Source organism: Scyliorhinus torazame, chromosome 13 (genome assembly GCF_047496885.1).
Source record: "Scyliorhinus torazame isolate Kashiwa2021f chromosome 13, sScyTor2.1, whole genome shotgun sequence".
Taxonomy (NCBI): domain Eukaryota; kingdom Metazoa; phylum Chordata; class Chondrichthyes; order Carcharhiniformes; family Scyliorhinidae; genus Scyliorhinus; species Scyliorhinus torazame.
The window spans coordinates 220,798,608-220,812,494 of record NC_092719.1 but is presented as its reverse complement, the minus strand read 5'-3'; positions in this window follow the sequence as shown (position 1 = coordinate 220,812,494).

The following is a 13,887-nucleotide window of genomic DNA, read 5'->3' as shown; positions in this document are numbered from 1 at the left end:
GTGAGAGGCAGCACGGTTTTGTGAAGGGGAGGTCGTGTCTCACTAACTTGATCGAGTTTTTCGAGGAGGTCACTAAGATGATTGATGCAGGTAGGGCAGTAGATGTTGTCTATATGGACTTCAGTAAGGCCTTTGACAAGGTCCCTCATGGTAGACTAGTACAAAAGGTGAAGTCACACGGGATCAGGGGTGAACTGGCAAGGTGGATACAGAACTGGCTAGGCCATAGAAGGCAGAGGGTAGCAATGGAGGGATGCTTTTCTAATTGGAGGGCTGTGACCAGTGGTGTTCCACAGGGATCAGTGCTGGGACCTTTGCTCTTTGTAGTATATATAAATGATTTGGAGGAAAATGTAACTGGTCTGATTAGTAAGTTTGCAGACGACACAAAGGTTGGTGGAATTGCGGATAGCGATGAGGACTGTCTGAGGATACAGCAGGATTTAGATTGTCTGGAGACTTGGGCGGAGAGATGGCAGATGGAGTTTAACCTGGACAAATGTGAGGTAATGCATTTTGGAAGGGCTAATGCAGGTAGGGAATATACAGTGAATGGTAGAACCCTCAAGAGTATTGAAAGTCAAAGAGATCTAGGAGTACAGGTCCACAGATCACTGAAAGGGGCTACACAGGTGGAGAAGGTAGTCAAGGAGGCATACGGCATGCTTGCCTTCATTGGCCGGGGCATTGAGTATAAGAATTGGCAAGTCATGTTGCAGCTGTATAGAACCTTAGTTAGGCCACACTTGGAGTATAGTGTTCAATTCTGGTCGCCACACTACCAGAAGGATGTGGAGGCTTTAGAGAGGGTGCAGAAGAGATTTACCAGAATGTTGCCTGGTATGGAGGGCATAAGCTATGAGGAGCGATTGAATAAACTCGGTTTGTTCTCACTGGAACGAAGGAGGTTGAGGGGCGACCTGATAGAGGTATACAAAATTATGAGGGGCATAGACAGAGTGGATAGTCAGAGGCTTTTCCCCAGGGTAGAGGGGTCAATTACTAGGGGGCATAGGTTTAAGGTGAGAGGGGCAAAGTTTAGAGTAGATGTACGAGGCAAGTTTTTTACGCAGAGGGTAGTGGGTGCCTGGAACTCACTACCGGAGGAGGTAGTGGAAGCAGGGACGATAGGGACATTTAAGGGGCATCTTGACAAATATATGAATAGGATGGGAATAGAAGGATACGGACCCAGGAAGTGTAGAAGATTGTAGTTTAGTCGGGCAGTATGGTCGGCACGGGCTTGGAGGGCCGAAGGGCCTGTTCCTGTGCTGTACATTTCTTTGTTCTTTGTTCTTTGTTAGTGTGTGATTCAGTGTGTATGTGTGTCAGTGAGTGTTTGTGTCAGTGTGTGTGTCAGTGTGTGTGTCAGTGTGTGTGTCAGTTGTGTGTGTCAGTGTGCGTGTGTCAGTGTGTGTCTGTGTGTATGCCTGTGCGTGTGTGTCAGTGGGTATGTGTCAGTGCGTGTGTGTTAGTGTGTGAGTCACAGTGTGTGTGTGTCAGTGAGTGCGTGTGTCAGTGTGTGTGTCAGTGTGTGTGTGTCAGTGTGTGTGAGTCAGTGTGTACCTGTCAGTGAGTGTGTCAGTTTGTGTGTCAGTGTGTGTGTCGGTGTCTGCGCAGTGTGCGTGTGGGTCAGTGCGTGTGTGTCAGTGTGTGTGTCAGTGTGTCTGTGTTAATGTGTGTGTGTTAATTGTGTGTGTCAGTGTGTGTTTGTCAGTGTGTGTTTCAGTGTGTTTGTCAGTGTGTTTGTCAGTGTGTGTGTCAGACAGTGCGTGTGTGGGTCAGTGAGTGTGTGGGTCAGTGTGTGTGTCAGTTGTGTGTGTCAATGTGTGTGTGTCAGTGCGTGTGTCAGTGTGTGAGTGTCTGTGTGTGTGTCACTGTGCCTGTGTTAGTGTGTGTGTGTTCATTGTGCGTGTCAGTGTGTGTGTAAGTGTGTGTTTGTCGGTATATGTGTGTCAGTATGTGTGTCAGAGTGTGTGTGTCAGTGTGTGTTTCAGTGTGTTTGTCAGTGTGTGTGTGTCAGTGTGTGTGTCAGAGTGTGTGTGTGTCAGTGAGTGTGTGTGGCAGTGTGTGTGTCAGTGTGTGTGTGTCAGTTTGTGTGAGTCAGTGTGTGTGTGTCAGTGTGTGAGTGTCTGTGTGTGTGTCACTGTGCCTGTGTTAGTGTGTGTGTGTTCATTGTGCGTGTCAGTGTGTGTGTAAGTGTGTGTTTGTCGGTATATGTGTGTCAGTATGTGTGTCAGAGTGTGTGTGTCAGTGTGTGTTTCAGTGTGTTTGTCAGTGTGTGTGTGTCAGTGTGTGTGTCAGAGTGTGTGTGTGTGTGTCAGGGAGTGTGTGTGGCAGTCTGTGTGTCAGTGTGTGTCTGCCTGTGCGTGTGCCAGTGTGTATGCCAGTGTGTGTGTCAGTCTGCTTGTCAGTGTGCTTGTCAGTGTGTGTGTGTCAGTGTGTGTGTGTCAGTGCGCGTGTCAGTGTTTTTGTCAGTGTGTGTGTGTCAGTGTGTATGAGTCAGTGTGTGTGTGTCAATGTGTGAGTGTCTGTGTGTGTGTCATTGTGCCTGTGTTAGTGTGTGTGTGTTCATTGTGCGTGTCAGTGTGTGTGTAAGTGTGTGTTTGTCGGTATATGTGTGTCAGTATGTGTGTCAGAGTGTGTGTCAGTGTGTGTCAGTGTGTATGTCAGTGTGTGTGTGGCAGTGCATGTGTCAGTGTGTGTGCCAGTATGTGTGTGTTAGTCGGTATGATTCAGAGTGTGTGTGTGTGTCAGTGCGCGTGTCAGTGTTTTTGTCAATGTGTGTGTGTTAGTGCGTGTGTGTCAGTGTGTGTGTCAGTTTTGTGTGACAGTGTGTGTGTGTGTCTGTGTGTATGTCAGTGTGTGTGTGCCTGTGCATGTGTCAGTGTGTGTGACAGTATGTGTGTGCTAGTCGGTGTGATTCAGAGTGTGTGTGTGTTTCAGTGAGTGTTTGTGTCAGTGTGTGTGTCAGTGTGTTTGTCAGTGTGTTTGTCAGTGTGTGTGTCAGACTGTGCGTGTGTGTGTCAGTGAGTGTGTGTGTCAGTGTGTGTGCCAGTTTGTGTGTCACTGTGTGTGTGTCAGTGTGTGTGTCTGCCTGTGCATGTGGCAGTGTGTGTCAGTCTGTGCGTGTCAGTGTGCGTGTCAGGGTGTGTGTGTCAGTGTGTGTGTCAGTGTGCGTGTCAGTGTGTTTGTCAGAGTGTGCGTGTCAGTGTGTATGTCAAATGTTTGTGTCAGTGTGTGCGTGTCAGTGTGTGTGTCAGTGTGTGTGTGTCTGTGCGTTTGTGCCAGTGTGTGCGTGTCAGTGAGTGAATGTGTGTCAGTGTGGGTGTGTTAGTGTGTGTTTTTCAGTCTGTCTGGCAGAGTGTGTGTGTGTGTCAGTATGTCTGGCAGCGTGTGTTTGTCTGTGTGTGTGTCAGAGTGTATGTTCATCAGACTGTGTGTGTGTCAGTGCGTGTGTGTCAGTGTGCCTGTCAGTTGTGTGTGTCAGTGTGTGTGTTTCAGTGTGTGTGTGTCAGTGTGTGTTTCAGTGTGTGTGTGTCAGTGTGTTTCAGTTTGTTTGTCATTGCATGGGTGCCAGTGTGTGTGTCAGAGTGTGTGTGTGTGTGTCAGTGAGTGTGTGTTTCAGTGAGTGTTTGTGTCAGTGTGTGTGTGTCAGTCTGTGTGGGTCAGTGGTGTGTCAGTGGGTGGGTGTCAGTGTGTGTCACTATGCATGTGTCAGTGTGCGTGTGTAAGTGTGTGTGTCAGTTTTGTGTGTCAGTGTGTGTCAGTGTGTTTGTCAGTGTGTGTGTCAGTGTGTCTGTGTTAGTGTGTGTGTTAATTGTGTGTGTCAGTGTGTGTGTGTGTCAGTGTGTGTGTGTCAGTGTGTATGTGTCTGTGTGTGTCAGTTTGTGTGTCATGTGTGTGTCAGTATGTGTGTGTTAGTGTGCATGTGTCAGTGAGTGTGTGTCAGTGTGTGTGTGACAGTGTGTGTGGGTCTGTGTGTGTGTCAGTCTGTGTGTGTGTCAGTGTGTCTGTCAGTTGTGTGTGTCAGTGTGTGTCAGTGTGTATGTTTCAGTGTGTGTCAGTGTGTGTATCAGTGTGTGTGTGTCAGTGTGTTTCAGAGTGTTTTTCAGTGTGTGGGTGCCAGTGTGTGTGTCAGAGAGTGTGTGTGTCATTGAGTGTGTCTGTCTGTGTGGGTTACTCTGCGTGTCAGTGTGTGTGTCAATGTGTGTGTGTCAGTGGATGTGTAAGTGTGTGTGTATGTCAGTATGCATGTGTCAGTGTGTGTGTGTCAGTGAGTGCGTGTGTCAGTGTGTGCGTCAGTGTGTGTGTGTCAGTGTGTGTGAGTCAGTGTGTACCTGTCAGTGAGTGTGTCAGTTTGTGTGTCAGTGTGTGTGTCGGTGTCTGCGTCAGTGTGCGTGTGTGGGTCAGTGCGTGTGTGTCAGTGTGTGTGTCAGTGTGTCTGTGTTAGTGTGTGTGTGTTAATTGTGTGTGTCAGTGTGTGTGTCAGTGTGTGTTTGTCAGTGTGTGTTTCAGTGTGTTTGTCAGTGTGTGTGTCAGACAGTCAATGTGTGTGTCAGTGAGCGTGTGTGTCAGTGTGTGTGTCAGTGTGTGTGACAGTTGTGTGTGTCAGTGTGTGTGTGTCAGTGTGTGTGTCAGTGTGTGTGTTAGTGTGTGATTCAGAGCATGTGTGTGTCAGTGAGTGTTTGTGTCAGAGTGTGTGTCAGTGTGTGTGTCAGTTGTGTGTGTCAGTGCGTGTGTGTCAGTGTGTGTGTCACTGTGTGTGTGTTAGTGTGAGATTCAGAGTATGTGTGTGTCAGTGAGTGTTTGTGTCAGTGTGTGTGTCAGTGTGTGTGTTTCAGTGTGAGTGAGTCAGTGTGTGTGTCAGTGTGTGAGTGTCTGTGTGTGTGTGTCACTGTGCCTGTGTTAGTGTGTGTGTTCATTGTGCATGTCAGTGTGTGTAAGTGTGTGTTTGTCGGTATGTGTGTGTCAGTATGTGTGTCAGAGTGTGTGTGTCAGTGTGTGTTTCAGTGTGTTTGTCAGTGTGTGTGTGTCAGTGTGTGTCAGGGTGTGTGTCAGAGTGTGTGTGTGTGTGTCAGTGAGTGTGTTTGGCAGTGTGTGTGGCAGTTTGTGTGTCAGTGTGTGTGTCAGTGTGTGTCAGTGTGTGTCTGCCTGTGCGTGTGCCAGTGTGTGTGTGTCAGTCTGTGCGTGTCAGTGTGCGTGTCAGTGTGTGTGTGTCAGTGTGTGTGTGTTAGTGCGCGTGTCAGTGTGTCAGTGTGTGTTTCAGTGTGTTTGTCAGTGTGTGTGTGTCAGTGTGTGTCAGTGTGTGTGTCAGAGTGTGTGTGTGTGTGTGTCAGTGAGTGTGTTTGGCAGTGTGTGTGGCAGTTTGTGTGTCAGTGTGTGTGTCAGTGTGTGTCAGTGTGTGTCTGCCTGTGCGTGTGCCAGTGTGTGTGTGTCAGTCTGTGCGTGTCAGTGTGTGTGTCAGTTTGTGTGTGTCAGTGTGTGTGTCAGTTTTGTGTGTCAGTGTGTGTTAGTGTGTATGTCAGTGTGTGTGTGCCAGTGCATGTGTCAGTGTGTGTGCCAGTATGTGTGTGTTAGTCGGTATGATTCAGAGTGTGTGTGTGTGTGTCAGTGCGCGTGTCAGTGTTTTTGTCAGTGTGTTAGTGTGTGTGTGTCAGTGTGTGTGTCAGTTTTGTGTGACAGTGTGTGTGTGTGTCTGTGTGTATGTCAGTGTGTGTGTGCATGTGTCAGTGTGTGTGACAGTATGTGTGTGCTAGTCGGTGTGATTCAGAGTGTGTGTGTGTTTCAGTGAGTGTTTGTGTCAGTGTGTGTGTCAGTGTGTGTGTCAGTTGTGTGTGTCGGTGTCTGCGTCAGTGTACGTGTGTGTCAGTGCATGTGTGGGTAAGTGCGTGTGTGTCAGTCTGTCTGTATTAGTGTGTGTGTGTTAATTGTGGGTGTCAATGTGTGTGTCAGTGTGTGTGTGTCAGTGTGTGTGTCAGTTTTGTGTGACTGTGTGTGTGTGTGTCTGTGTGTATGTCAGTGTGTGTGTGCCTGTGCATGTGTCAGTGTGTGTGCCAGAATGTGTGTGCTAGTCGGTGTGATTCAGAGTGTGTGTGTGTCAGTGAGTGTTTGTGTCAGTGTGTGTGTCAGTGTGTGTGTGTCAGTTGTGTGTGTCAGTATGTGTGTGTCAGAGTGTGCGTGTTAGTGTGTGATTCAGTGTGTATGTGTGTCAGTGAGTGTTTGTGTCAGTGTGTGTGTCAGTGTGTGTGTCAGTGTGTGTGTCAGTTGTGTGTGTCAGTGTGCGTGTGTCAGTGTGTGTCTGTGTGTATGCCTGTGCGTGTGTGTCAGTGGGTATGTGTCAGTGCGTGTGTGTTAGTGTGTGAGTCACAGTGTGTGTGTGTCAGTGAGTGCGTGTGTCAGTGTGTGTGTCAGTGTGTGTGTGTCAGTGTGTGTGAGTCAGTGTGTACCTGTCAGTGAGTGTGTCAGTTTGTGTGTCAGTGTGTGTGTCGGTGTCTGCGCAGTGTGCGTGTGGGTCAGTGCGTGTGTGTCAGTGTGTGTGTCAGTGTGTCTGTGTTAATGTGTGTGTGTTAATTGTGTGTGTCAGTGTGTGTTTGTCAGTGTGTGTTTCAGTGTGTTTGTCAGTGTGTTTGTCAGTGTGTGTGTCAGACAGTGCATGTGTGTGTCAGTGAGTGTGTGGGTCAGTGTGTGTGTCAGTTGTGTGTGTCAATGTGTGTGTGTCAGTGCGTGTGTCAGTGTGTGAGTGTCTGTGTGTGTGTCACTGTGCCTGTGTTAGTGTGTGTGTGTTCATTGTGCATGTCAGTGTGTGTGTAAGCGTGTGTTTGTCGGTATATGTGTGTCAGTATGTGTGTCAGAGTGTGTGTGTCAGTGTGTGTTTCAGTGTGTTTGTCAGTGTGTGTGTGTCAGTGTGTGTGTCAGAGTGTGTGTGTGTCAGTGAGTGTGTGTGGCAGTGTGTGTGTCAGTGTGTGTGTGTCAGTGTGTGTGAGTCAGTGTGTGTGTGTCAGTGTGTGAGTGTATGTGTGTGTCACTGTGCCTGTGTTAGTGTGTGTGTGTTCATTGTGCGTGTCAGTGTGTGTGTAAGTGTGTGTTTGTCGGTATATGTGTGTCAGTATGTGTGTCAGAGTGTGTGTGTCAGTGTGTGTTTCAGTGTGTTTGTCAGTGTGTGTGTGTCAGTGTGTGTGTCAGAGTGTGTGTGTGTGTGTCAGTGAGTGTGTGTGGCAGTGTGTGTGTCAGTGTGTGTCTGCCTGTGCATGTGCCAGTGTGTATGCCAGTGTGTGTGTCAGTCTGCTTGTCAGTGTGCGTGTCAGTGTGTGTGTGTCAGTGTGTGTGTGTCAGTGCGCGTGTCAGTGTTTTTGTCAGTGTGTGTGTGTCAATGTGTGAGTGTCTGTGTGTGTGCCACTGTGCCTGTGTTAGTGTGTGTGTGTTCATTGTGCGTGTCAGTGTGTGTGTAAGTGTGTGTTTGTTGGTATATGTGTGTCAGTATGTGTGTCAGAGTGTGTGTCAGTGTGTGTTTCAGTGTGTTTGTAAGTGTGTGTGTCAGAGTGTGTGTGTGTGTGTCAGTGAGTGTGTTTGGCAGTGTGTGTGGCAGTGTGTGTGTCAGTGTGTGTGTCAGTGTGTGTCAGTGTGTGTCTGCCTGTGCGTGTGCCAGTGTGTGTGTGTCAGTCTGTGCGTGTCAGTGTGTGTGTCAGTGTGTGTGTGTCAGTGTGTGTGTGTTAGTGCGCGTGTCAGTGTTTTGTTAGTGTGTGTGTGTCAGTTTGTGTGTGTCAGTGTGTGTGTCAGTTTTGTGTGTCAGTGTGTGTCAGTGTGTATGTCAGTGTGTGTGTGCCAGTGCATGTGTCAGTGTGTGTGCCAGTATGTGTGTGTTAGTCGGTATGATTCAGAGTGTGTGTGTGTGTCAGTGCGCGTGTCAGTGTTTTTGTCAGTGTGTGTGTGTTAGTGTGTGTGTGTCAGTGTGTGTGTCAGTTTTGTGTGACAGTGTGTGTGTGTGTCTGTGTGTATGTCAGTGTGTGTGTGCCTGTGCATGTGTCAGTGTGTGTGACAGTATGTGTGTGCTAGTCGGTGTGATTCAGAGTGTGTGTGTGTTTCAGTGAGTGTTTGTGTCAGTGTGTGTGTCAGTGTGTGTGTCAGTTGTGTGTGTCGGTGTCTGCGTCAGTGTGCATGTGTGTCAGTGCATGTGTGGGTAAGTGCGTGTGTGTCAGTCTGTCTGTGTTAGTGTGTGTGTGTTAATTCTGGGTTTCAATGTGTGTGTCAGTGTGTGTGTGTCAGTGTGTGTGTCAGTTTTGTGTGACAGTGTGTGTGTGTGTGTCTGTGTGTATGTCAGTGTGTGTGTGCCTGTGCATGTGTCAGTGTGTGTGCCAGAATGTGTGTGCTAGTCGGTGTGATTCAGAGTGTGTGTTTGTCAGTGAGTGTTTGTGTCAGTGTGTGTGTCAGTGTGTGTGTCAGTTGTGTGTGTCAGTGTGTGTGTGTCAGTGTGTGCGTGTTAGTGTGTGATTCAGTGTGTATGTGTGTCAGTGAGTGTTTGTGTCAGTGTGTGTGTCAGTGTGTGTGTCAGTGTGTGTGTCAGTTGTGTGTGTCAGTGTGCGTGTGTCTGTGTGTCTGTGTGTATGCCTGTGCGTGTGTGTCAGTGGGTATGTATCAGTGCGTGTGTGTTAGTGTGTGAGTCACAGTGTGTGTGTGTCAGTGAGTGCGTGTGTCAGTGTGTGTGTCAGTGTGTGTGTGTCAGTGTGTGTGAGTCAGTGTGTACCTGTCAGTGAGTGTGTCAGTTTGCGTGTCAGTGTGTGTGTCGGTGTCTGCGCAGTGTGCGTGTGGGTCAGTGCGTGTGTGTCAGTGTGTGTGTCAGTGTGGCTGTGTTAATGTGTGTGTGTTAATTGTGTGTGTCAGTGTGTGTTTGTCAGTGTGTGTTTCAGTGTGTTTGTCAGTGTGTTTGTCAGTGTGTGTGTCAGACAGTGCGTGTGTGGGTCAGTGAGTGTGTGGGTCAGTGTGTGTGTCAGTTGTGTGTGTCAATGTGTGTGTGTCAGTGCGTGTGTCAGTGTGTGAGTGTCTGTGTGTGTGTCACTGTGCCTGTGTTAGTGTGTGTGTGTTCATTGTGCGTGTCAGTGTGTGTGTAAGTGTGTGTTTGTCGGTATATGTGTGTCAGTATGTGTGTCAGAGTGTGTGTGTCAGTGTGTGTTTCAGTGTGTTTGTCAGTGTGTGTGTGTCAGTGTGTGTGTCAGAGTGTGTGTGTGTCAGTGAGTGTGTGTGGCAGTGTGTGTGTCAGTGTGTGTGTGTCAGTTTGTGTGAGTCAGTGTGTGTGTGTCAGTGTGTGAGTGTCTGTGTGTGTGTCACTGTGCCTGTGTTAGTGTGTGTGTGTTCATTGTGCGTGGCAGTGTGTGTGTAAGTGTGTGTTTGTCGGTATATGTGTGTCAGTATGTGTGTCAGAGTGTGTGTGTCAGTGTGTGTTTCAGTGTGTTTGTCAGTGTGTGTGTGTCAGTGTGTGTGTCAGAGTGTGTGTGTGTGTGTCAGTGAGTGTGTGTGGCAGTCTGTGTGTCAGTGTGTGTCTGCCTGTGCGTGTGCCAATGTGTATGCCAGTGTGTGTGTCAGTCTGCTTGTCAGTGTGCGTGTCAGTGTGTGTGTGTCAGTGTGTGTGTCAGTGCGTGTGTCAGTGTTTTTGTCAGTGTGTGTGTGTCAGTGTGTATGAGTCAGTGTGTGTGTGTCAATGTGTGAGTGTCTGTGTGTGTGTCACTGTGCCTGTGTTAGTGTGTGTGTGTTCATTGTGCGTGTCAGTGTGTGTGTAAGTGTGTGTTTGTCGGTATATGTGTGTCAGTATGTGTGTCAGAGTGTGTGTCAGTGAGTGTTTCAGTGTGTTTGTCAGTGTGTGTGTCAGAGTGTGTGTGTGTGTGTCAGTGAGTGTGTGTGGCAGTGTGTGTGGCAGTGTGTGTGTTAGTGTGTGTGTCTGTGTGTGTCTGCCTGTGCATGTGCCAGTGTGTGTGCCAGTGTGTGTGTGTCAGTCTGCTTGTCAGTGTGCGTGTCAGTGTGTGTGTGTCAGTGATTGTGTGTCAGTGCGCGTGTCAGTATTTTTGTCAGTGTGTGTGTGTCAGTTTGTGTGTGTCAGTGTGTGTGTCAGTGTGTATGTCAGTGTGTGCGTGCCGGTGCATGTGTCAGTGTGTGTGCCAGTATGTGTGTGTTAGTCGGTATGATTCAGAGTGTGTCTGAGTATCAGTGCGCGTGTCAGTGTTTTTGTCAGTGTGTGTGTTTTAATGTGTGTGTGTCAGTGTGTGTGTGTCAGTGTGTGTGTCAGTTTTGTGTGACAGTGTGTGTGTGTGTCTGTGTGTATGTCAGTGTGTGTGTGCCTGTGCATGTGTCAGTGTGTGTGACAGTATGTGTGTGCTAGTCGGTGTGATTCAGAGTGTGTGTGTGTTTCAGTGAGTGTTTGTGTCAGTGTGTGTGTCAGTGTGTTTGTCAGTGTGTTTGTCAGTGTGTGTGTCAGACTGTGCGTGTGTGTGTCAGTGAGTGTGTGTGTCAGTGTGTGTGCCAGTTTGTGTGTCACTGTGTGTGTGTCAGTGTGTGTGTCTGCCTGTGCATGTGGCAGTGTGTGTCAGTCTGTGCGTGTCAGTGTGCGTGTCAGGGTGTGTGTGTCAGTGTGTGTGTCAGTGTGCGTGTCAGTGTGTTTGTCAGAGTGTGCGTGTCAGTGTGTATGTCAAATGTTTGTGTCAGTGTGTGCGTGTCAGTGTGTGTGTCAGTGTGTGTGTGTCTGTGCGTTTGTGCCAGTGTGTGCGTGTCAGTGAGTGAATGTGTGTCAGTGTGGGTGTGTTAGTGTGTGTTTTTCAGTCTGTCTGGCAGAGTGTGTGTGTGTGTCAGTATGTCTGGCAGCGTGTGTTTGTCTGTGTGTGTGTCAGAGTGTATGTTCATCAGACTGTGTGTGTGTCAGTGCGTGTGTGTCAGTGTGCCTGTCAGTTGTGTGTGTCAGTGTGTGTGTTTCAGTGTGTGTGTGTCAGTGTGTGTTTCAGTGTGTGTGTGTCAGTGTGTTTCAGTTTGTTTGTCATTGCATGGGTGCCAGTGTGTGTGTCAGAGTGTGTGTGTGTGTGTCAGTGAGTGTGTGTTTCAGTGAGTGTTTGTGTCAGTGTGTGTGTGTCAGTCTGTGTGGGTCAGTGGTGTGTCAGTGGGTGGGTGTCAGTGTGTGTCACTATGCATGTGTCAGTGTGCGTGTGTAAGTGTGTGTGTCAGTTTTGTGTGTCAGTGTGTGTCAGTGTGTTTGTCAGTGTGTGTGTCAGTGTGTCTGTGTTAGTGTGTGTGTTAATTGTGTGTGTCAGTGTGTGTGTGTGTCAGTGTGTGTGTGTCAGTGTGTATGTGTCTGTGTGTGTCAGTTTGTGTGTCATGTGTGTGTCAGTATGTGTGTGTTAGTGTGCATGTGTCAGTGAGTGTGTGTCAGTGTGTGTGTGACAGTGTGTGTGGGTCTGTGTGTGTGTCAGTCTGTGTGTGTGTCAGTGTGTCTGTCAGTTGTGTGTGTCAGTGTGTGTCAGTGTGTATGTTTCAGTGTGTGTCAGTGTGTGTATCAGTGTGTGTGTGTCAGTGTGTTTCAGAGTGTTTTTCAGTGTGTGGGTGCCAGTGTGTGTGTCAGAGTGTGTGTGTGTCATTGAGTGTGTCTGTCTGTGTGGGTTACTGTGCGTGTCAGTGTGTGTGTCAATGTGTGTGTGTCAGTGGATGTGCAAGTGTGTGTGTATGTCAGTATGCATGTGTCAGTGTGTGTGTGTCAGTGAGTGCGTGTGTCAGTGTGTGCGTCAGTGTGTGTGTGTCAGTGTGTGTGAGTCAGTGTGTACCTGTCAGTGAGTGTGTCAGTTTGTGTGTCAGTGTGTGTGTCGGTGTCTGCGTCAGTGTGCGTGTGTGGGTCAGTGCGTGTGTGTCAGTGTGTGTGTCAGTGTGTCTGTGTTAGTGTGTGTGTGTTAATTGTGTGTGTCAGTGTGTGTGTCAGTGTGTGTTTGTCAGTGTGTGTTTCAGTGTGTTTGTCAGTGTGTGTGTCAGACAGTCAATGTGTGTGTCAGTGAGCGTGTGTGTCAGTGTGTGTGTCAGTGTGTGTGACAGTTGTGTGTGTCAGTGTGTGTGTGTCAGTGTGTGTGTCAGTGTGTGTGTTAGTGTGTGATTCAGAGCATGTGTGTGTCAGTGAGTGTTTGTGTCAGAGTGTGTGTCAGTGTGTGTGTCAGTTGTGTGTGTCAGTGCGTGTGTGTCAGTGTGTGTGTCACTGTGTGTGTGTTAGTGTGAGATTCAGAGTATGTGTGTGTCAGTGAGTGTTTGTGTCAGTGTGTGTGTCAGTGTGTGTGTTTCAGTGTGAGTGAGTCAGTGTGTGTGTCAGTGTGTGAGTGTCTGTGTGTGTGTGTCACTGTGCCTGTGTTAGTGTGTGTGTTCATTGTGCATGTCAGTGTGTGTAAGTGTGTGTTTGTCGGTATGTGTGTGTCAGTATGTGTGTCAGAGTGTGTGTGTCAGTGTGTGTTTCAGTGTGTTTGTCAGTGTGTGTGTGTCAGTGTGTGTCAGTGTGTGTGTCAGAGTGTGTGTGTGTGTGTCAGTGAGTGTGTTTGGCAGTGTGTGTGGCAGTTTGTGTGTCAGTGTGTGTGTCAGTGTGTGTCAGTGTGTGTCTGCCTGTGCGTGTGCCAGTGTGTGTGTGTCAGTCTGTGCGTGTCAGTGTGCGTGTCAGTGTGTGTGTGTCAGTGTGTGTGTGTTAGTGCGCGTGTCAGTGTGTCAGTGTGTGTTTCAGTGTGTTTGTCAGTGTGTGTGTGTCAGTGTGTGTCAGTGTGTGTGTCAGAGTGTGTGTGTGTGTGTGTCAGTGAGTGTGTTTGGCAGTGTGTGTGGCAGTTTGTGTGTCAGTGTGTGTGTCAGTGTGTGTCAGTGTGTGTCTGCCTGTGCGTGTGCCAGTGTGTGTGTGTCAGTCTGTGCGTGTCAGTGTGTGTCAGTTTGTGTGTGTCAGTGTGTGTGTCAGTTTTGTGTGTCAGTGTGTGTTAGTGTGTATGTCAGTGTGTGTGTGCCAGTGCATGTGTCAGTGTGTGTGCCAGTATGTGTGTGTTAGTCGGTATGATTCAGAGTGTGTGTGTGTGTGTCAGTGCGCGTGTCAGTGTTTTTGTCAGTGTGTTAGTGTGTGTGTGTCAGTGTGTGTGTCAGTTTTGTGTGACAGTGTGTGTGTGTGTCTGTGTGTATGTCAGTGTGTGTGTGCATGTGTCAGTGTGTGTGACAGTATGTGTGTGCTAGTCGGTGTGATTCAGAGTGTGTGTGTGTTTCAGTGAGTGTTTGTGTCAGTGTGTGTGTCAGTGTGTGTGTCAGTTGTGTGTGTCGGTGTCTGCGTCAGTGTACGTGTGTGTCAGTGCATGTGTGGGTAAGTGCGTGTGTGTCAGTCTGTCTGTATTAGTGTGTGTGTGTTAATTGTGGGTGTCAATGTGTGTGTCAGTGTGTGTGTGTCAGTGTGTGTGTCAGTTTTGTGTGACTGTGTGTGTGTGTGTCTGTGTGTATGTCAGTGTGTGTGTGCCTGTGCATGTGTCAGTGTGTGTGCCAGAATGTGTGTGCTAGTCGGTGTGATTCAGAGTGTGTGTGTGTCAGTGAGTGTTTGTGTCAGTGTGTGTGTCAGTGTGTGTGTGTCAGTTGTGTGTGTCAGTATGTGTGTGTCAGAGTGTGCGTGTTAGTGTGTGATTCAGTGTGTATGTGTGTCAGTGAGTGTTTGTGTCAGTGTGTGTGTCAGTGTGTGTGTCAGTGTGTGTGTCAGTTGTGTGTGTCAGTGTGCGTGTGTCAGTGTGTGTCTGTGTGTATGCCTGTGCGTGTGTGTCAGTGGGTATGTGTCAGTGCGTGTGTGTTAGTGTGTGAGTCACAGTGTGTGTGTGTCAGTGAGTGCGTGTGTCAGTGTGTGTGTCAGTGTGTGTGTGTCAGTGTGTG